Source organism: Gymnoscopelus braueri, assembly GCF_963280865.1.
Source record: "Gymnoscopelus braueri genome assembly, chromosome: 13".
NCBI lineage: Eukaryota > Metazoa > Chordata > Actinopteri > Myctophiformes > Myctophidae > Gymnoscopelus > Gymnoscopelus braueri.
In genome coordinates this window covers 48,869,465-48,893,622 of record NC_137615.1, presented here as the reverse complement: position 1 = coordinate 48,893,622, position 24,158 = coordinate 48,869,465, and positions in this window count along the sequence as shown.

Genomic DNA, 24,158 nt, shown 5'->3' with positions numbered 1-24,158 from the left:
CGGGGAGTTCAGTGAAGTTCCGGTTATCGCGGGTTAGGGATCTCATGAATGCCCTCATTTCCCTGTTTATCTGTTTATTCCGGCTGGAATGACTTATTGTTATTTTCCCACTTGTCTAATGGAAGCCGCATTATCAAGGCTCTGTTTTTATGAGATAGTGCCGGGGAAGACACCGTTTAAGGTCTGCGTGCGGCCTCACGAGATGTCAGATTAACACTGCGAGGGAAAAAAACCAGCTTTTTTTCCTCTATTTTCTCAGTTGCCTGTGGCACAGAAACGGCACTGGGAAAATAAAAGCATTACGTGTTATTACATGCCATTGCGTGTTACATTGCCTGATATCAAAGTTATCAAACCATTACAGTCGTGACCGTGGTCAAATCAAATCTAATGCACAACTTCTTTTTTTTTTTTTTTTGCACTGAAAATCGCCTTCACGTTATGAATAAATAAAGCAAGTGAGGGAATTGTACAAAAAAAAAAGAGAGCAGTCCAGTTTTGCAGCGAGCCCTATTCATTTTTTTCCCTCTCCTAGAGGCAAAGTCACTGCTTACATCGTCTTATGTTGGCTCTCTCTCTCCCGGCGTTGTCATTCTCAGCACATTTCATAATGGATTGAACATATTTCCCCCGTATACAGGAAAAGCCCTGATAATGAGAGTTATCGTTCTTTAGAATTTGCACCCAGTGATGATAATGGACTTCATTATGGTCCCTCTTCCAGTAAGCTGTCACCCTGAACAAATTTAAATTAGCCAGCCCCCAAGAACAGATCTTACACAGAGATTATTCTCATTCAAGGCCCCATTTGGAAGCGCCCGCGTTTTTTTTATTCGCTTTTCACTCCAGCAAGCAAGCGAGCGGCCTGGCCCCCTGTTTATTTGACTGCCACAACATTATAAATTACCGCCGGTTTCTCTCGAAGCAATGACGAGAGAGCGGGAGGGGGAAAAGTCACCTTACAGCCCCACAGTCACATCTGGGGGGAAGGTGGGTGGGGGTAGTGGCCAGTGTTGCCATATTTTGCGAGAGAAATAAGCAACCAGGTCTATGAAAACAAGCCAAAAAGAAGCCACTAGGCCACATGAGCACTATAAGCCTAACATGCATCGGACATTTGAAAATAGACGGCCTCCAAGCTCATAACATGTCGCGATGCGAGGCGTTGTGAGCTTGTAGATCTGCTATTTAAAAAAGTATAATCTTGAAAAAAGTGAAACATTTTGAATATTTTTTTAAACATTTTAACAACACAAATCTGGTATGGGGTCCCTGGCACAAAACATTTTCAGATGGAGGGGGGTCCGTGGACAAATGGGGATCTTTGAATTGAAAATGTTTGAGGACCACAACGCACAACCACAGGCAATTTTGCCTCTGCATGCGAGCAGGGGGGGCAAAGGAAATATAATGAACATAATATGTTTGTATATAATATGTCTATCATATGTGACATATTCGAAATTGTCCATCTGCATAAATGTATCTACATATATGTGGACATATAATCTATTTGAGACATATATTTTCTATATATCCACACTATATGAACCTGAATGGCATATTTTCTGCATATACTTGCAATATATTGGCAAAAATATATATAACAAGGGCCCCCCCCCATAGAATCGCCACTGCGCGCGCAACCACCAATATTTACAAGCAAGTTCAAAGAAAAACAAGGCCAAAGTCGCTTATAATAAGCGGACATGGCAACCCTGCCCACAGCCCGCACAGTCACATCAGGGGGGAGAGTGGGTGGGTGAGTGGGTGGGGGTATAGTGGCATGAAGGCTGCTGGCATCACCGGGCGCTCCACGCACGCGGGGCAAGGTGGGGTCTTGGGCAAGGGGAGCCTCGGGGAGCCTGAGCGGCGGGAGACCGCGCTGTGACTCATTCAATAACGTTAATTAATGATATTTTATACATAATTAGGGTCGTTTCTCTCTTGTGGGTCCTCTCTGTTAGGCTGAGTACATAGGGGACGGAGCAGGGTTCTTTTTTTTTCTTTTTGCTGTGGCTGCAGGGACTACAGCGGAGACAAAACACAGGTTAGAACGTGTCGTGTTGTTCTGAGGTCGTACACACGCGTGTCCTTTGAATGCACTTTCTTGGTAGGAGGCAGCTACTGTCCTGTATGTACCGAGCTCTGATATTGGTTGCCTGTGGTCAAATATCAAGAGTTACAATACAACGGCGTCTCTCAAACATCGAATCAATATCACAATTATATCTTAATAATGACATTTTTTTTAAAGGCATAGTGTGTAACTTTACCCTGTGTTTACAAAACAAAACAAAACAAGCAGTTATCAGCCACTGGAATAGTGTGGTGGTGTTTACGTGTGTATTTTGGTGTTTTCACTATTGCTTTAGTAGATGCTTTGGTGGATCGGCTATTTTCAAAAGATTCTTATACATTTTGAAGAAATGGGACTTTTAAGTACTTTTGGTACTTTAACCCATTTCGACCTGAGGCCGATTAAAAAAACGTGACCCTTCAAATCCTGACCTAAGTTTTCTGAAAAACGTCAAATATTTATTCAAAAATTACAACAAAAATATGTTGCTGTATACTGTACATCAACTAACCCAAAAAGGGTTCCCGGATTGAAAGGTAAAAACTCCAAAAGGGGTTCCCGGTCTAAAGGGGTTAAGTACATTTTGATGCCAATTCTTTTGGCAAAAAATCCTTTAAGTTTAAAGCTCCCTCTGACTGGAACAATCTACCCGTTCACATTCGGTCAATAACATCTTTTAAACTGTTTAAAACTGCGCTGTCCTCTCACCTTGAGATTACCTGTTCATGCTTTGACTAAATCATCATAAACTACCTATTAACCAATGATCCATTTAAGTGATCTGTGTATTACTGTTGTAAGTGTTGTTGTTGTGTTATTGTTGTATGTCTTGTTTGTTTTGTTGATGTTGTTTGAACTGCCTGTTAAATGGTATGTCTAAATGTATGAAAAATAAAGAATTTCTATACTTTTGTACTTTTACTCAAGTCAATTTTGAATTCCGGACTTTTAATTGTAACAGAGTATTTCTACATTGCAGTATTGATACTATTACTTATGTAAGTAGGCCTAATTTGAGTACTTTTTCCATCACTAAACTAGAGTGATAACCAGAAATCACTTCTTTATGGAGTTGCTCGCCCAGCGCATACTCCCTTTTCCCCCCTTCTTCCATGCTATGTCTCGCATGTGCAGTAGTGTCACCTCCGCCCCGATCTAGAGACAGTAGGCTTACAGTAGGCTACAATGCAAACATTACAAATATAAACGTCGTCTTGTGGAATGAAGCCAGTGGCCATTATTTCACCATACATGAGAACCAAATAATGGGAACGAACGAATGTGCTGAGTTCAACCCAGTGATGAGCGAACAGTATTATATTGCAAAACAATATTAGCCTACTTATTATTATTATTTTGTTTATTTAATGTGAGTGAATTGTTTAAGCTGTTTTCTATCTATAGCTGTCCATGTTTGGATTCATATAGCCTAATGAGTTTAGTTGGGAAACACACAAACCATGGTGCGGCGGCATATGGATTGAGTGATTGAATACTTTATTAATCGTTTGCAAAAAAGTACAATGGTACGATTATACAAATGGTGCTAAAAGGATAACACAACAAGCCCTATAGGGCTTGTTTCCATTGTGGTCCTGTGTGTTCAATTCATAGAGACATTTAAAGATATACAATATCCAAGACATCATCATAAACAAATATGTATAGTTAACAGTTTGGGAGTGGGTCATTTCTGGTGTTAAGCTTAGACTAATACAGGGACGGCAGGCACCATGAATGGCGGCTGCGGTTTAAGTCGACATACCAGTGAGGGAAAGCGTGCCGTCGCGAAGATCCATTCCATAGTTATGGGTAGTTGAATGTGGATTGTTTTTGCCAAAAAGCAAGAGAAAGCAGAGAAAATTCGATTTTTATAAATCCTATAATACTAAACTAAACCAGATTTGTTGTGATCACGTGATTTCTGGGTGTATACTCTTCTCGGGTGATCCTGGGATCATTCACAGGCTGCGGAAGAGCGCCCTCTATCGTAAACCACTGGCAGTCAATGAGTTAAGAGCACACACACATGTCCAGATCTCTGGCGGTAAGCACCAAACCTGTGCAGATTCCAGCATTGCTCTTTATTCTTCTCGCAGAGGTGTTGGCGGCTGCATGGTCGATGCGGAACACTTTTGTGCATGAACTCAACGTAACACACTTCTCATGCCTGGGCTTCTTATTGAGGGGGGTATATCTGAGTCACATCAATCACTTGCACGGAGACATAATTTAGTCTCGGTTTGCTGGGGAGAAGACATCTGTCTGTATTTTTCTTTAATGATAAAGCCCATGAGTGATGTGACACCCGTCGCTGCTAATACGAAGCGCAAACACATGATAAAACAATGGGGATGTTTGAATGAGCTGATCTTAAACATTAAAATGAAGGAACACAATAAGTCGTGTTGCTTTTTTTGCATGACCCACATGGCCTGTTTCAATGCATGCATTTGTGGTACCTCGTTTTGAAGGGTAAACATTTTCCTATGCTGCTGTTCTTTCATACTGTATGAAGAAAGCTACTGCAAGTGCCATTCATCTTTTAGCCTGACATCAGTTTTATTTGCGTTAACAGTGGTACATAAACGTTACTGTGATTTGAGCATATTGCATACATTAATTTTTTATTTTATTTTGATCTAACCAGTTTAGGAACGTTGTTAAAACAAACAGTAAAAATGTAGACCAGAGGTTCTCAAAGTGGGGTCTGGGGGGTCCCCAGCTAGATGATTGATAGTTAGGAAACAAATGGACCCCCAATGGTTCCTGTGCGTCCATTTGGCTCCTTTTGGCCACTAGAGTTAAAATGGAGGGTCCGTGGCATGATGCATATCAAACTGGGTTTCCTTTCAATCAAAACGTTTGAGCACGTATGCTTGCTTGCGTGCCTTGTGGCCTGCCAGCAGGTGGAGCAATATTTGAGTGCCAGGAACCAGTTGGTGGTGCTTTATTCACTATAGAGCTGAGGTGTGTCTGCTCAAATGACACGTCTGAAAAAAAGCTCTCAAACTTCTATTTTGAGGCACGGAATTTACTTATAAGATATCGTTTGGATAGAGTTTAGTTGTTTAACTTAAAATATGTGGTCAATTAATCATGACAGAGCCTATTTAAAAATACAAAATCTGAGAACCGGCAGGGGCGGGCAGTGACACGCATTGTATCCGAATAAAGCAACCTATTTTCGGCATGGCCCTTTCAGAAGTCCCCCTGCGTCACTTGTCTGGTGGTCGGGGAAACAAACTGCTGATGAGGAGGGGGGGGGGGGGGGGGGGGGGGTTGGAGTGGAGGGGCGGTGTTTGACAACATTTTTTTTCCTTTTTTGATCTCTGAAGTTGCCTAGAACCCCTTTAAGGTGTGGGAATTTGTTTCCTGTTGCTGGGTATACCTATACAGCCAATCAGCAAGGGTACCTCTGCACGATTCTGCGCATCCCGCGATGTGACATAGTCGATTATAGCCCATTGTAGGTGATCAATTTAGATTTTATTTCATATTAACTAATTGACTGCCAGAGTTAAAAAATCGTCTATTGCTGCCCTTGCCAGCTATTCCGAGCGTTTTTACTAACCTTTGAAAAATCATAGAAACAGTGGTGTAAAGTAACTAAGTACATGTACTGTACTTAAGTACAATTTTGAGATACTTTTACTTTACTGGAGTATTTCCAATGTTCAGTACTTTAACTTCTACTCCACTACATCTCAGAGGCAAATATTGTACTTTTACTCCACTACAATTATTTGAGAACTTTAGTTACTAGTTACTTTGCAGATATAAATTACTACATTATAAAACATGTGGCTTGTTTTTGCCAAAAAGCAACAATTTGATTTGGATGAATCCTATAATTCTAAAGAAAACCAGATCCATTTTGTTGAGATCACATGATCTTCTGTGCTCTTCTTCATCATCATCATGATTCACAGGCTGTGGAACAGCGCCCTCTAGCGGAAACCACTGAAAACACCAAATAATGAGTGACTCATCAATGGCAGTCAATGAGTTAAGACATTTATGTCAAGGAGAGGAAGAATAACCATGTGCAGTGGTGGAAAAAACATTAAAATGTTGTACTTAAGCAAAAGTATCAATAGCCCACTGCAATGTAGAAATGATCATTACAAGTAAAAGTCCGGAATTCAAAATTGACTTGAGTAAAAGTACAAAAGTATTGGCACAAAAATGTACTTAAAGTGCCAAAAGTAAAAGTAGCCTACTCATTATGCAGAATGTCCCATTTCACACACACAAAAAAAGCAGCTCTACAAGCTCACAAGGTGCCGCATCATGACGCATTGTGAGCTTGTAGATCGGCTATTTTCAAATTGCCAAAATATAGGGCTGAAGTGGTTAAGGTATGTAATCTATAAAGGACCTAGTAAATCAAGTTTTCAAATAATTGTATTGGAATAAAAGTACAATATTTTCCTCTGAGATGTAATGGAGTAGAAGTAAAAATACAGAAAATTGGAAATACTCCAGTAAAGTAAAAATACCTCAAAACTGTACTTAATTACAGTACTTGAGTAAATGTACTTAGTTACTTTACACCACTGACCATGGCTATCCTTTGTTTGTTGCGGCTAATGCTACCCTTTGTTTGAGCACATGGATGCTGCTAGCACTTCAATGTCTGTCAACATCACTGTTTTATGTGATCTTATTCAAATTGATGTATTTCTTTATTCCAGTTTACAAATGAAAGTGACCTCCATTGAACTGCTGTGCTGTGTCTAGAGCCCCTGCTGGTACTGTTTTACCCAGTCTACATAAAGAATTGAACTTGAAGGTTAAGGATGATTTTATTTTAATATAGTACAAGAATAGTATAACTATCTGTGAATATAACCCATTTATTTCACAAAATAATTTATTGGCAAATTAAATGACCAATATTTTTACAAAGATATATTGGTCTCAATATATGTCACATACAGCCTGGACTTCACTAACTGAAGTAAGGGTTACATGAATCACATTAGATTAACAGATTAGAGATTTTATGTATTTTCCCCACAAGTTATTTTCATTCAAATGAAATGTGATTGAATTTGCACTAATAATGACTTTAGTAGATTTTTCACTATTTAAAATATATTTCTTAATTATTAATAATTATAGCTTGTAGATTGGCTATTTTCACCATTTTAATTTGTTTTTAAATAATAAAACAAAAGGAACCTACAAGGTTTCCACCCGACAGCGACAATATATAGCCTATATATGGTTCTGTATGTGTCAGTTTTAGCAGATTTCATTCTAATTGGCTACTATGACTGACAATGAAATTCACGGCCTGGGTAGGTAAACCTGACCTGGCGGAGATATGCCCTGTTGCGCACAAGCAGAACAACAGGTGGATGCAATGAACTTAAACAAGGACTGTGCTGTGCAGCAAAACTATGTAAAAACTGCTGAAATAAACTTTCCATTTAGATTGACAAACGAACCTAAAATGGATGTTGTTTGCAAAAGGATTATTTATTTCTTGTCCATTTGTTTTTGAGGTGAGGTCACAGCTTCTCTTTACTTTTGTGATATTGTTAGCTTATAACTTTGAATTTGTTTGCAGTTAATTTCTATTGCTTACTGGATATTAAGACTCTCATAATTTTGGGATTTCGCTATATTTTGTCAAATGTATTAATCTATATTTTCTACAGTCTATCTATCTATTTTCTAATCTATAGTCTCAATGTTGGTATAGATAGATAGAAGCAGAGGGGGAACTAGCTCCGACGGAACCTCTCCCTCCGCTGTATAGCTCCGAGATGAGGTTCCTCGTTTCCCGGTGCCGTTTGAGCAGGACATTGTCGCACATTATCCACTTTACATGTTTCTTACCCCTTTCTGCACATCGTATCCAAAAAGTAAAGGTTTTCTGAAACGCTCACAGATGTTTTAAGTTCTAGCTGGCAATAAAATCTATCCAACGAGTTGAAAAAAGTATTTAACTCGCTCCTGTCCTCAGCCGGTTACATGCTTTTAAGACATTGCGCAAGAGTTGCGCCCGTAGAGATAACATTACTGATTCCCCTACTGGTCAGATGTTGAATTGCATCTTCTTATGCTAAATATTATGGAACCGGCTGAGGACAGAGGCGAATTAAATACTTTTTTCAACTCGTTGGATCGATTTTATTGTCAGCTAGAACAAAAATGTTTTAAATAGTTTTTTGGCCAAGTCTACACCTGCAACCACACGTAACTCCCACTTTATTCTTCTTATTCCTCGTCTTTGTATTGGTATTGTTTGTGTTGGAGCGCCTCAGTGCGGCTGCAGAGTTCATGTGCAACCTCTTCCAGAGAGAGATAGAGCCACTAGAAACTCTGCTGGAGACACAAAACAAACTGTGTAGACTTGGCCCTTTGAAATAAAATGTATTTGGCCCTACATTTTTTTTTCTTTTTTCTTTTTTTATTAGTCGACTGCCAGTCGACTATTGGCAATTAGTCGCCAATTAGATTCGACTAAACAAATCCTTAGTCGGGGACAGGCCTAATTGATAGTGATGTGTTTAAATTGGTTTGCTGTCCTCTCTTTGTGTTACAGTGTAACAGTGGTCACTCACGGCCCGTGTCCGACCTGTCACACACGGCTTCCTTCCTCTTTTGGGACTGCACTGAGGGACCTTTGGTTTTATTGGTGTGTAGGCCTATGTTAATCCCAGACACTGCATGTTTTTGTATTGAATACTACAGATGTCATATTGCATGAGTTGTTTGGGGCCAGGCCCGTCTCCCTCTCTTTCCCCAATAGTAATTTGGTAGTAGCCTACCGTATGCACGGGCCGACCCGCCCTTCGCTAGCCAGAGGCGAGTAACTTCAATATTGTAACTTGTCACTTTATTCGATAAATCTAGCCTTACTGACCTATTGCTCTCGTAATGTCGTCTTTGGAAATTCCTGTATGTTATAGAGACTTGCTATTTGTAATAAAATCTTACTTTTGCACAAATGCCTCTTGTAAATTGTTCCCGTTTAGGGGAAGTTGGTCACATAACACAGTGTTGTTGAACATTCTAATGTCCCTGTCCCCTCCACAAGCGGGAGGTGGCATAGTCAGGCATATTATTAGTACCTGTTACTGTGTGTGTGTGTGTTACTGTGTTACTGTGTGTGTGTGTGTGTGTGTGTGTGTGTGTGTGTGTGTGTGTGTGTGTGTGTGTGTGTGTGTGTGTGTGTGTGTGTGTGTGTGTGTGTGTGTGTGTGTGTGTGTGTGTGTGTTTGTGTGCGTGTATGTATATATATATATATATATATGTATGAAATTCCAGGGATTTATCAAATTATAAGAACATAACAAATGCCATTAATTTCTCTTTCTCTGTGTGTGCGTGTCAGGAGTACGTGCAGATCTTTAAGCACAGGCTGGCTAGTCAGGTGACATGGAGGGGACAGGATGGGGTTCATTAACGGCTGGTTCGTCCTGCACATCATCAGTGGTCATCGACGTCATCGGCAGCTTCATCCAGACCGGGGTCGAGTCCAAGGTAAACGGATACATTGTCGGTGTCAGGCAGACAACCTCTTAATCTCTTTTGATGTTTTTTTTTGTCTGTCTGCCTGTCCATAGGGCTACGTATGTTTGAATTGGGCTGTGAGACAGAAAGAATAACCCTAATTTAAGAATTGAATGACCATTGCACAGCCAGCTGCTCCAGCAGCTGGGTGGGCAGACTCACACAGATGTTAAAGCTGGGAGGCAAATCAACAACAACACAGTTTGATCGCATCGCACACACGGCAAGCGTTTTGCCTGGGATGAATCACTCCTCTTTGCAGTACGAATGTACTTTTCCATTTAACCATGCTTACTGCCGGTTTGTAAGAAGTGCTCTGTTTTACTTAACCCATTAAGATCTGAGACCGATTCTACAAATGCCTTCTGAATCAGTAGTTCTCACTTTCAAGATTTTTCACAAAATAATCACAAAAATAGCAAATTTGGCACAAAGTGAAGACTTTGGCACAAAGTGTAGAATATGGGACAAAGTGATCACAAAAAGAGCCATTTTGGCTGTTTTTGTTAGTCTGAGAGCGAGAGGGTACAGACCACTGGTCCATTTGGTACCACCTGGACCTTCGTGGAGTTACAATTTAGATCGCGATGTAACGTTACCGTGCGGGGACGCCGGGGAGATAATTCTCACAGACAGACAACCACACCAGATACCGCGATGGAGAAAAACGATAAAAATATCAAATCGAGAGGTGGATCAAGAAACTTTGGTGGTTCTGGCAATATATTTTGGCTAAATGCTCCTGTTTACATTACGAATGTGTGCACATTGAATCACCTCCATAGCGTTTCAGTTCCGGGGGGTGATGGGGTCGCTAAAAGAAATCCCTCATAATATGGGGTCGTGGTATAAAAAAGTGCGAGAACCCCTGAAGTAGGGTATGCTTCTAGGGCTTCTACTGGCTCTACTTCCAGCCAACTGCATTTGTTGCCGGTTGCTTTTCGGGGACACGGAAATTCCAAGATGGTGGCTTTGAATTTGCCAAAAAAGTGGCTTCAAAACGGGTCTGTAGAAAAAACAATGTTTCCCTCCGCCCATATTTGTTTCAAGTCAATGGCCTTAACACAGCCTTGCATGCTGGCCGTGTTCTCCTTCACCATGAGCGGTGGTAAGTAAACGCCATATACTGTAGCTTTGATGATAGCTGAGGGGGGGGCGATGCCTCTGGTTAGCGTGTTCACCATCGTATCGACTGATGGGGAGGCTCCAGGCTGGGAAAAAAGGTGTAATATGCGGAACCCGGGAGGGAGAGAGGGAGAGAGGGAGGGTTGCATGCGCTGGCATCTGCATTAACACCTTGCACCGTGCCGTCTCAGAGGACCTCCAGGAGGCGAGGACGCCGGTGCCTTCCCTTCACACCTCGTTACTCCTGTCCCCCTCCCTTGACCTTTCCCTGCAGGCAAACAACGCAGCCCCCGGGAGACGGCAGCACCAATCAGCACCTCTTTGCTCTCCCGTTTCAGAACCCCACCCACCCCATCCACTGCTGCCCCCCCACCCCACCCATACACACGCACACAGAAGAAAAAAACACACCCAAAACTGTCACAGGAACAGTCAAAAAAACATGTTTTCCCCAAACTTCTCCCATGCCCAGCACCTCTACATTAGCCATTTTGGGGGGTCCCTCTGTTCAGTTTAATTTGGGGGGTTCCCCAGTTCAAATATGATTATTTTGGGGGGTCGCGGTTTGTTTGAGAACCTCTGTTATAGAATCCCTCAGTGTCGTGTGACATCATCGTCCCCAGGCCCCATCATGATTGATTGAATACTTTATTAGTCAGAAATTTAAACGGCACGTGATACAGTAAATAAGTAATCTGTATGGTAGAGTATATTAATACAATATAACTTTTACAATTGGTTGGTTTTGTCTCCCTGCTCTTCTATTGAGACATCTAGATTGTGTCAAAGGTCATGTTTCACCTAGATACAGGATCAGACACAAATTTTGACCTGAGGTTCTAGAAAAAGAACATTTAAGCATGCAAACTTAACACAATAACATGCCATCAACAAATGCAAACACTGTGTACAAAGGAGATGGGGAAAATTGCATTTTCCTCCTCTTGTGGTCTCCTGATAGATGATTCAGGCCACTTTTGAAAGAAACCAGTGTTACAAAATCCTTTAACCCATTCAATCCGGGGACGCATCTGTGTCATTTTAGATGTCTTTGGCTATTCAAAAATAGCAGATATACAAGATCAGATATATAAGCTTGTAGATTTTTTTTTTTTATCGTGGAAAATGTGTGCAAATCTTTGAATATATATATATTTTATATATATATATATTATAAGCGAAGATTTTTAACTCAAATCTTTGTTTTTGGGGAGTCCCTGGAACAAAATACTTTGACATGGGGGTCCGCGGCCAAAAACATATCATTTGGGGGTCCTTGACATGAAAACGTTTGAGAACCACTGATATTATAGCAACATACGTTTTTTTTCTAAAAACTGTTAGGCTTTTCATTTAGTCGACATTTGTAGAACCCCCCAGAAGCAAAGATTTGAGTCATGTTCGCTTAAAAAACATATTTATTCAAATATCTTCCACAAAAGAAAATGATTTATTTCAAAAATAGCAGATCTACAAGCTCATAGCGCGGCACTCGGTGCCGCGCTATGAGCTTGTATATCTGCTATTTTTCAATAGACAAAGAAATCTTAAAATGACACCGATGCGTCCGTGGTCTCTATGTGTTAATGGATGGTGTCATTCCACAGTTTGGTCGGAGAGCGGTAGAATGAGAACTCGCCCATGTTTGTTCTAAATTTGGATGGCCTTCCGTTGGCAGCAGCCGGCGTTAACTCGCGCCGCCATTGTTTTGCCTGGAGTCGGAAGCTTGATACGTGACCTTGGGGAAGGCGAGTCATGTGTCTTTGAGGAGAGACAACTCTTTGAAAACGCTGTCTTTCATGTCAGTAATGGACAGGAAGGCCAGCCTGAATGCAGGGGTGTTTCGGAGCCATGTCATTATTACAGAGGCTGGGGGCTGGCGCTTGAATGCATCAAGCCCTTTGAGAAAGGGAAAAAAAAAAGAAATAAACGGAGACCTAGCATGTGAAAAGGAGAATAGGCCCTTCGGCAAGGTCGCGTGCAGTGGTGGAAGAAGTACTCCCATTCTTGACGTAGAAGTAGAAGTAGCAATACCACAGTGTAGAAATACTCCATGCTACAAGTAGGCCTACATTTCCAAAAGTAAACGTACTCATTACGCCGAATGTCCCCTTTTACAAGCTTACTAAACATAATAATGTTTATTTTGAAAATAGCAGATGTACAAGCTCACAATGTGCTGCGACGTGTTGTGAGTGTAGAGGTTAATCTTTTCATTACAAGTATCACAGATATTTTCTTTGCATTGGTGGTCTGGTTTCATTGTGTTCACTGTTTCACAGCCAGGCCACTAGAGGGCGCTTAACGGTTTGGGATCATTATGTTATACGTTTCCTGCTGAAATTCCAATCCTCAGAATAAATCCAGCAGTGAAACGATCAACAGCTCTGTCGTTTTATACACTCTACACTGTAGAGTAGAGTGTATAAAAAGACAGAACTGTTGATCGTTTACCAACCTGTAGAGTCTACAGGTTGGTAAAACGGAATATAACGGTCAGAACAAGAATGATATCAATGTTAAAGATGCAGTTCACACATCCAAAGTGTGGTTTAATTCTTAGAAAAAAACTCATCTCTGATCAATAAAACTACATGCTAATAATTTCCACCATCCCCAAAATGTTCCTAAATGAACTTTATGGGATCTCAAACTTTGCCCTATCTCTACCCTCATTTAGAATTCCAGGATCTATTAATTATGCCACTATGCCACGCCTGCACGAACAACCCCTCATGAATATGCTAATGTACCATATCCCTGGAATCAACATGTATAAACCCCCAAATAATTGAATCAAATACATAATAATAATAAATAAGTTGTAAATTAATTGCAATGTAAATATTGTAACCTTGTTTTGACATAATGTTACAATGTAGGCAGTGATGATGGTTGTGCAACTTTATCAGCCTATAATTCTACAAAGCTCTGTGGCTCTGATGTGTGTGACTCTGTGTGTGCGTGCGTGTGTGCGTCCCCAAAAACTCTTCTGATCTGTATTTGCATACAACCATTGACCATCAGCATGTGCACGGAACAACGACGCCCGTTTTTCCCTTTTTCACCCAAAATCTAGCCGTTTAATAGCCTTTTTCCGAACCTCTGTTTAACTCCACGGCCGGAGTTTTCGACGTTACTGCGCATGCGTGGCCAAGTGCGCATGCATGCGCAGCCACGTACGTGTACGTGCGCATGCGCGTTTGTGGTCGCTGGCGACCAGGTTGCCAAATCATGAGCGTGAAACAAGCGCACGCGTCCCCAAAAACATACTTTGGGTGCTCATATCTCCGGACGGGTATGGTCTAGTTAGAATAATAATGGTGTGCGACTGAAGACTGTCATGTTGTTATATTGGCCATTGACTGAGCCTAGAGAAGGAAAGTCAGCTGGAGCCTGGGTTTCTTCTACACAATCACAGCCAACGAGTTGCACTCGTGCGCGAACACACACACACACGCAGGCGAGCGAGCTGGCGTTATATTGTTAAACAACTAGATGGCTTGGCAGAATCTAGTTACCATTCAATTATATGCAGTGATCTGCCAACTAGATTCTTTCACGTGCTTTTGTTTACTTCATGGTTTACAGTAGTAGCTTTGCTTCCTGTCATGTGGGTGGGTCTGTTGTCCAATCAGAGGCTGAATAGCCAGATACCAGAGGTGGGGACTTGGACTCGAGACTCGAGACTCGACTTGACTTGAAGTCCCGATTTTGATGACTTTAGACTTGCTTGACCAAATCAAAAATAGACTTGGACTTGCTTGGGACTTGAATGCCAAAGACTTGAGACTTGACTTGACTTGAACACTAAAGACTTGAGACTTGACTTGACTTGAGCCCTCTTGACTTGAAAATTCAAGTCTTTTCAAGTCACTTTCAAGTCACTTAAGCAAGCCAAAAATGTTTAAAAAGTGTGCATCAACTATAATGTTATTAGTCAGAAATCCCGGCCGTCAGTGACACCTAGTATAGTGTTGCCAAAGCTGCTTATTTACCCTAACTTTTGGACAAACTTTGGCTTGTTTTTGGCTTGTTTTTGGAAGTCGGTTCGCTTGTTTCTCTCCCGATACTTGGCAACACTGGCCCACATGTTGCACGTTACCAAACAAACAACACACCGGCTTCACTCCTGCCGTCGCTGCTGGAACTGAAGCCAGGTGGAATAAAATGTCAACTCCAGCAGTTATAGCTTTCGGTTTTAAAGATTACAAGGTGGAAGACAAGACGAGAAAAGCAGTATGCAAGGCAAGACCTATACTTCACATTAACATTACGGCGTGCTAAGAGCAAACTACAGTATAACCAGTGGTGGAAAGTAACTAAGTACATTTACTCAAGTACTTTACTTAAGTACATTTTTGACTTATTTTTGACTTTACTGAAGTATTTGCAATTTTCAGTACTTTACTTCTACATTACAGTCATTTAGCAGACGCTTTTATCCAAAACGACTTACAGTAAGTGCATTCAACATAGGTAGGGAACGAAACTACTAATCACCAGAAGTCCTAAGTGCATTTTCTGCAAAAACAAGCAACCAAGAGTATACCTAGCGCTAAGGTAAAAGTGCAATATATCAGCTACCTACTTCTACTCAACTACATACATATCAGAGGCAGATATTAGCCTACTTTTACTCCACTACAATTATTTGAAAACTTTAGGTACCAGTTACTTTGTAGATTTTGGTTATTAATACAAAACATACATTGACCACTTCAGCGCTATATACATTTCCTCTTCTACCCCGGATTTGAACGCGGTTTCCAGTGCAATTGCTGAAATTTCACCATTGTGATAATAGAGCCTGCCTGCTTGATCAGAGGATACACTGAATTTGTGTCAGATCCTGTGTCTAGGTGAGACATGGCCTTTGACATTATCTAAATGTCTCAATAGAAGAGCAGGGAGACAAAATACAACCACCCTGATTGTATAAGTTATATTGTAGTAACATACTCTACCATACAGATTGTACAAAATTACATTATATTCATTAAAAAGGGCCCTTTTAAACCCTGTCCTCAAGGAGGAAATTAAAAGTACAGTATCTGCGTTCTGTTGGCCTGGAAGAAACCTTGTTTTAAAACAAATGCAAATTGTGAAAAATGCTCATGATTTATGTAAATCTTTACATATCTTGAATTAACATTTTGACTTGTTTGGGACTTGAAACAAAAGGTTAGGACTTGTGTGGGACTCGAAACAAAAGATTAGGACTTGTTTGGGACTTGAAACAAAAGGTTAGGACTTGTGTGGGACTCGAACCAAAATGGTAAGGACTTGTGTGGGACTCGAAACAAAAAGCTGAGAACTTGGACTTGACTTGGGACTTGGCTGTGTTGACTTGGACTTGACTCGGGACTTGAGAGCAAAGACTTGAGACTCGACTTGGACTTGCAACATAGGGACTTTGTCCCACCTCTGCCAGATACATTATGCAACGCATTGCAGCCACCATGACTCATGATGAGTGAGAATAGGAACTGGGAAAACGGATAAAATTGCAGCTGAAAAATGATCTTCCTTGATAAATGTTCTTTTAAACTTTTCAACAATAACGACAACAACAGCCACAACAAAGAAAACATATCACTTACACCAGTGGTTCTCGACCTTTTCAGGCTGCGCCCCCCCCCCCCCCCCCCGAAATGATCACATTTGAACTTGGGACCCCCCGACCCAACAAGCACTTGGAATTAAGAGTAAAGGCCTTTGCACACAGGGTGCGATTAGTCAATCAGTTTTTACCGCATGCGAAAAGACGCACGAATCGAACTGGGTTCGATTGAAAAAAAAAATGCATCGCCGCATCGCATCGCCGCACTGTAAATTCGGAGCCGGTGTGCATGAGGTCATTGAAAACCATGTGTTCATTTAAAAAAATTATATTGTCCGTTTTTTCCGTGCGGAAAGTCTGCAAAGGCCTTAAGAGTTGAGGCATTACATTTAGTTTCACTCGGTTCCACAGATTGTGAACATTGCTGATCTACAAGCTCACAATGCCTCGCGTTGCAAGCTTGTAGATCAGCTATTTTCACAATTGTAGCCTCTCATATTATATGACAATATGGCCAATGTTTGACCAGTTTTTATAGTATAGTTTGTTGATAACTTCTGATGCGGTAATGGTCTTCCCATTGTCACTTTACTGTCATCTCCCCCCCCCCCCCCCCCCAAACAAACCCAACCCACCGTTTGCGAACCACTGACTTACACCACAACCTTTTTTAACTCTTACAAAGTAACCCCACATAATGCCTCCCATTCCTTCACACAAACACAAACCCTCACTAATGGCCTGATAGCCCAACGAGTGAAAGCCGAGGCGGGTGGAGGGAGGAGGGGGCGTGAGAAACATGTAAATGAGCCTGGCTGTCTGCGGGGTGGGGGGGGGCGTGGGGGGGCTAGACGGCGCTGACGTGCCCTCGTTCCTTAGCCTCTTCCAACCTCTACCGGAACAAACCGTCCCAACTTGACCCGGGAAACGCTCTGTGAGAGCTCTAACGTAGCTGCTCGCTCGCTCGCTTGCTCGCTTGCGGACGAGCCCGCAAGAAGGAGGAGGAGGAGGAGGAGGAGGAGGAGGAGGAGGAGGATGAGGAGGAGGAGTGGCGGCGCGTCGGAAGCAAAAGGCAAAGAGAAAGCAGCGTTAACCCATTAAGACCCGGGAAAGCATCTGTGTCATTTTCAATTTGAACCACTTTAACCATTATCTTTGGGCTATTCCAAAAAATAGCAGATCTACATGCTCATAGCGCGGCACCGAGTGCCGCGCTATAAGCTTGTAGATCTGCTATTTTTGTTTTAATCATGAAAATGTGTGCGAATCTTTGAATATATTTTTTTAAAGCGAACATTTTTAACTGAAATCTTTGCTTTTGGGGGCTTCTAGAAATCTCTTCTAAATCCTAACAGTTTTATCAAACTTTTTCATGTCAATGACCCCCAAAATGATATGTATTTGGCCGCGGACCCCCATCTCAACATATATTGACCCAGGGACCCCTTAGAAGCAAAGAGTTACAAATGTTCGCTTTAAAAAAGTATATATTCAAAGATTTGCACACGTTTTCACGATTTCCCCCCCAAAAATAGCAGATCTACAAGCTTGTAGATCTTTTTTTTTTTTTTTAATAGCTCAAATAAATCTGAAGTGCACACAGACGCGTTTCACCGGTTCTCAATGGGTTAATTGGTATACGGTCTGCCTAGCCTCCCTGTCAGCCGAGGCCTTTCATGGCCTTTTCATGCCTTCCTCCTGGGAGGAGTGAGGAGGAGGAGAGAGCGGCTAGCTCGCCGCGTAATGAGGCTCCGTACCTGGCTGCAGTGGGGGGAATCAGGAGGGTCACTCGTGGGCAATTAGGGAGAAATAATGAGCGCTTTCCTGTATCTCTCTGTATCTCTCTCTCTGTATCTCTCTGTGTTACCCCCCTAGACTGTAAAAATGAATTGGCAAAGCGACGCCATTGGTTTCTACGGACCGCAAATGAAGCCGATTGTTCAGGAATTTCAAAGCCGCCGTCTTTCTATGTCGCGTCATAGCTAAATGCAACCGGAAATGAATGCTGTTGGTTGGGTAGCTTGTCAATCAAGAGCGGGGGGGGCGGGGAATGAATGATATTGGTTGTGTAGCTTGTCAATCAAATCATCCCGACCCTCCTAGAGCATACCCTACTTTATCGTCAATTTTAAAATAAATGGGATCATAGTTTACCAAAACACATAATTATCATGATTATTGAAAGAAGACCAGTTCCATCAGGCAACTTTTAGGGGGATCCCGTGAGAGGGCCGCAGCTCGAAAGCCCCAATTTATGCTCCATCGCATGGCTGGCGGAAATAGCCGATCTGCAAAGCTCACAGCGTTGGTGTCGGCGACGCGTTGTGAGCTTGCAGGTCGTCTGTTTTTTCGGCCGACGGAGCGTGAATTTGGGAGGTTTTTTTTTTTTTCTTTTTTTTTTTTCTTTGCGGCAAGCATACAGGCCTTAACCTGACTCCGCCAAATGGAAGAAGCTTGCAACACACATTTTGTTTCACAGCCTACTTCCATTTGAGACGCCGGTAGCAGAATCGATGCAAGACGGCATTTCATTTTTTGGATGATCCCGCCCCTAGCAGCCGCTGATTGGTTCGTACACGCAGCGACCGGGCAGCTCTACTCCCTGAGCGATCCCAGATCAGGGTGTATTGTGAAACTCAATACCGCCCTCATCTGGCTGGAGTCAGGTTATACAGGCCTTCCCAGTGGTGGAAAAAGTACTCACATTTCTTACTTAAGTAAAAGTATCAATACTGCAATGTAGAAATACACAAGTAAAAGTCCGGAATTCAAAATTTACAAAAGTATTGGTATCAAAACTGTACTTAAAGTATCAAAAGTAGAAAGTACTCATTATGCAGAATGTCCCGTTTCACAAGTTTTCAAATGTGTAAAATAGGGGTGTGCCGATACACTAATTTCACCAAACGATACGATACGATATTTGGCTCACAACTTCGATACGATTTCGATACGATACGATACGCACTTTTTTTATTATGAAAAATATATGGGGGAGAAAAAAAGCAAATGCAAACAAATAATTCTGTTTTTGCATTATTCAGATATGCGAACTTGTAGCTTTTCAGCTACAATAGCCGTTTTGAATCAAAATAGGGCAATAGTGTGATACCTGACCCGAAAAAAAAACATGTTGTCACCCTTTTCACCTCGGGGCTGTTTGCATGCCTGATTATCATTATTGTAAAAAAAAAAAAAAAAAAAAAAAAAAAGGTTTTTTTTTTTTTTTTAAACGATATTTTTTTTTTCTCAAAACGATACATATCGTCACGAAAACGTATCGCGATATATCGCGGGACGATATATCGGCACACCCCTAGTGTAAAACATGTAAAAAACCTTTGAAAATAGCAGATCTACAAGCTCACAATGTGTTGCATCGCGACGCATTCTGAGCTTGCAGATCGGCTATTTTCAAATGGCCGAAATGTATGTTTTGTAATAATAATCAAAATCTGCAAAGTAACTAGTAACTATTTTTTTTTCTTCAAGTAAAAGAACAACAATATTTGCCTCTGAGATGTAGTGGAGTAGAAGTAAAAGTGTTGAACATTGGAAAATACTCCAGTAAAGTAAAAAGTGTACTTAAGTACAGTACTTAGTTACTTTCCACCACTGACTGAGAGGCTATAACAGATCCTGGGCGGCCCGTGGGTGCCTATATAGGAGCTTTTAGAGTCGCCGAGTGGAGCCCGGGCCTGCACGCCGGTCCTCCATTATACAAGAGGCAGAAGTCTACCCCCCGCCACTCGTGTGTGTGTGTGTGTGGGGGGGGGGGGGGGGGGAAGCTAGTGCTTCTCATGCAGCCGGTGTCGGGGCCTTACTAGTAGCCATACCTCCCTGACTGCATCTGTCTGGGGAGTGACGGATCTCCACCACCTCTCTGACGGGGATTGATACCGCCCCCCGCCTGTCCGTCCCCCCCCGCCAGCCACATACAGTAATAGCTCTCAGTATCCACTGCACTTAAGCCATTCAGACCGGGAACGCATCTGTGTAACCACTTAAAAACGTTATTTTATACCTTGGGCTTTTTTTGAAAAATCTTGAAAATATGTGCAAATCTTTGAATATTTTTTAAAGCGAACATTTGTAACTAAAATCTTTGCTTCTGGGGGGGGGGGGGGTCCCTGGAACAACATATTTTGAGATGGGGGTCCGTGGCCAAATTCATATAATTTTGGGGGTCCTTGACATGAGAACCACCGATATTATAGCAACATAAGTGTTTCAGAAAACTGTTTGGATTTAGAAGATCATTAGAATCGGGCCTCAGGTCTCAATGGGTTAATATCCCCCAAAATGGCAGCAAATCAAAATCACCTTCAGCCCGTGACACCGGGGGGGGGGGGGGGGGTTGGTGGGTGGGGTGTGGTGGGTGGGGGTGGGTTGAGACACCTCCCCCGGCCAAGCGACGGCGGCGGCCTTATTTACATGCGCTGGTTGCCGATTCATTTCCCCCGCCGGGGGTCGAGAGGTGATTTTAAGCATTTACATGCGAGGTATAAAGTGCCTCGTCTGTTGCCGAAAATCGTCCGCCCGCCACACACCCCGAGAATAATGGAGAAGCGTTTGAATCCTGATAGCGAGTCGGTTTCGAGTCGTTACATGCCGGGGGGGGGGGGGGCCACGGAAATACAGACGGACCAGCCTAATCGAATTGAAAGAGCGAAAAAAAAAATATATACCTTTTTTGCTTTTCCGGTGACATTTCTCACGCGTTTTTAATTAAAAAGAGAACATGGTCATGGGTTTTTGTTGGGGAGGAGAATAAAAGAAAGGTTCGAGTCATTTGTTTGTCTTGCGCATTTCCTCCGTCATCCGTATTAGTCCGCTCCGAAGAACGTATAGAATGGAACCAAATGGACCCTCACGGGTCCATTTGGTACCATTTTATACGATCTTCGGGTGTACAACATAATAACTACGCGTTTTACTGTGTGTAGCACTTTAATGACTGGCACTGATGCCTTGCATCTTTTCTCTCTCCACGCCGCTCTATTTTGGCCTTGCCTTGAAAAGCGCTTTTGTGTGCGTTTAGATTTACCATTTTGAATTAAAACCTTATGAAGGGTGAAGGAGGAGCAAGAAACACACCGTCCGTCGGTATAATGGCAACGCGGAAGTTTATTCTGTGCCTTCAAAGACGTTTTCACAGCTTTTATTTGGCCGCGTGCCCGAGTGTTTTCCGACACATCATAATAGCCGAGCTTGTAAAGGCATAAGTTGACTCACAAACTAATTTGAATGCGGCATCGTTTTACTGTGTATAGCCAACCTATATTACCTTTGTCCTACAGTAGTCTGTTTGCTGCTCTAGTGCTTATGTACATACTGTATCTGATTCTGCTGCTATTTTTAACCTTTTGTACTGTACGTACTTGCTATGCTGTATATCGTCGCCGTGTTGGGCGTAAACCTTGTATGTCCTAAACCGTTACTGTTCTGGGAAAGTCACAGTGGTGGAAGAAGTACTCAGATATTTTACTTAAGTAAGAGTAGCAATACCACAATATAAAAATACTTTGTTACAAGTAAAAGGCCTGTGTTCAAAATGTTACTTGAGTAAAAGTACAAAAATATTGGCTTCAAAATAAACTTAAAGTACTGAAAGTAAATGTACTCAAATGTTTGAAAATAGCAGAACTACAAGGTCGCAACGCGTCGCGATGCGACACGTTGTGAGCTTGAAGATCGGCGATTTTCAAATAGCCTATACAATAGGGCTAAAGGGGTTAATGTATGTTTTATAATATAATAATTGATAATTGCAAAGTAACTAGTAACTCAAGTTTTCAAATAATTGTAGTGGAGTAAAAGTACAATATTTGCCTCTGAGATGTAGTGGAGTAGAAGTAAAAGTACTGATAACTGGAAATACTTCAGTAAGTAAAAATACCTCAAAATTGTACAGTACTTGAGTAAATGTACTTACTGTAGTTACTTTACACCACTGGAAAGTCACAAGCTTGTTAATACTTTGCATTGGTTCAATCATTGGTTTCATTGGTTTAATCACTAGATTCGTTTTAATGGCAAAATAGTAGATCTGGCAAGCTCACATCGCATCACATTGTAAGTTTGTGTATGGGGGGAAAAAAATGAAAACATGAAATATGGAGAAGGTTTCTGCTCGACAGTGACACTAATATGCCATTATGCGTATTTATCTCTTCACTCTACTCATTAGAACACTTGATCGCTTGACCTGTATCTTTTGTTTTCTCTGCTCTTCCTTCGATCTCCATCCTTCCTCCACCCCTTTCACGAACCACGACAAATGATGGAGCCTGTAGTATTCAATTGTAACCATTATTTTATACTTCGGCTATTCAAAAATAGCAGATATACAAGCTCATGTGCCGCGCTATGAGCTTGTAGATCTGCTATTTGTGAAAAATCATGAACATTTGTGCAAATCTTTGAACGTAATTTTTTTCAGAGCGAACATTTGTAACTCAAATCTTTGCTTCTGGGGAATTCTGCAAAGTGTCTTCTAAACCCTAACCGTTTTTTGAAAAAACAATCTTTTGTTTTCTCTGCTCCTTCGATCTCCATCCTTCCTCCACCCTTTTCCCGAACCACGTCAAATGATGGAGCCTGTAGTATACGGAAAAAGAAAATGCACCCACTTGTTTTACACCTGTAAACCTATGTTATGTGACAATAAAGCTGATTCCGATTCCGCAGCGGGCGGGGGGGTAAAGCATCCACTACATCATGCGTTAGACCTTTTTTTTTTTGTGCTCCTGAGAAAGGCCCATAAACACATCGGTGAAAGCCCTGCCCCAGTAAAAGAAAAGGAGGAAAAAAGGCTCCATCTGTGAGCTCTCGCACACACACACACGCGCGGAGCGCAACGTGCGCGGCGGAGGAGAAAGGCAGTAAAAAATGAATGTGAGGATTGTGAAATGGCCCAGGGAGTCTGTTAATCCATCGAGACCGGGAAAGCATCTGTGTGTTTTTTTTTTATTTCTTTGGCTATTTAAAACGATTGCAGATATACAAGCTCATGGCGCGGCACCGAGTGCAAAATGAGCTTGTATATCAGCATTTTTTATTTTTTTTAAATTTTTTTATTCAAACTTTTGAGTCTGTTTTTTAAAGCGATCATTTGTAAAATATGTCGTTCCGGGGACCCCCCAGAAGCAAAGATTTGAGTTACAAATGTTCGCTTTAAAACACATACATTTATATATTCAAAGATTTGCACACATTTTCAAGATTTTTCAAAAATAGTAGATCTACAAGCCCATAGCGTGTGCAAATCTTTGAATATATAAATATATATAATATATATGTTTTAAAGCGAACATTTGCAACTCAAATCTTTTCATCTGGGGGTCCCTGGAACAAAATATTTTACAAATGTTCGCTTAAAAAAAAAAAAATCAAAAATGTGCAAACATTTTCACGATTTTTCAAAAAATTGTAGATCTACAAACTCATTTCGCACTCGGTGCCACGCTATGAGCTTGTAGATCAGCTATTTTTGAATAGCCCCAAATAAATCTTAAAATGACACACGGATGCGTTCCCGGCCTGAATGGCTTAAGCTGATAGGAAATGTAAAGTGCTATAGTCATGGATGTAATGCAGAATGATTGTCTGTCTCCCCTGTTTATTTGCCGCTGTAAGGGGCCGTAATGGAGACAAATGTCTCGTCTGAGCCCCGGGGCGGCGAGGTATACCGCTTTGCTTTGGCAATCTGGGCTCCCTGCAGGTATATGTGTGTGTGGGGGGGGGGCGCTGCTTCAGACACTGCAGCCCGAGAGGCCTGGAGATGCAAGGCCAGGGAGGAGGAAGGGGGTGATGGAGGGGGGGGGGGGTGGGAGAAAAGGTCCTCCATTTCACCCGAAC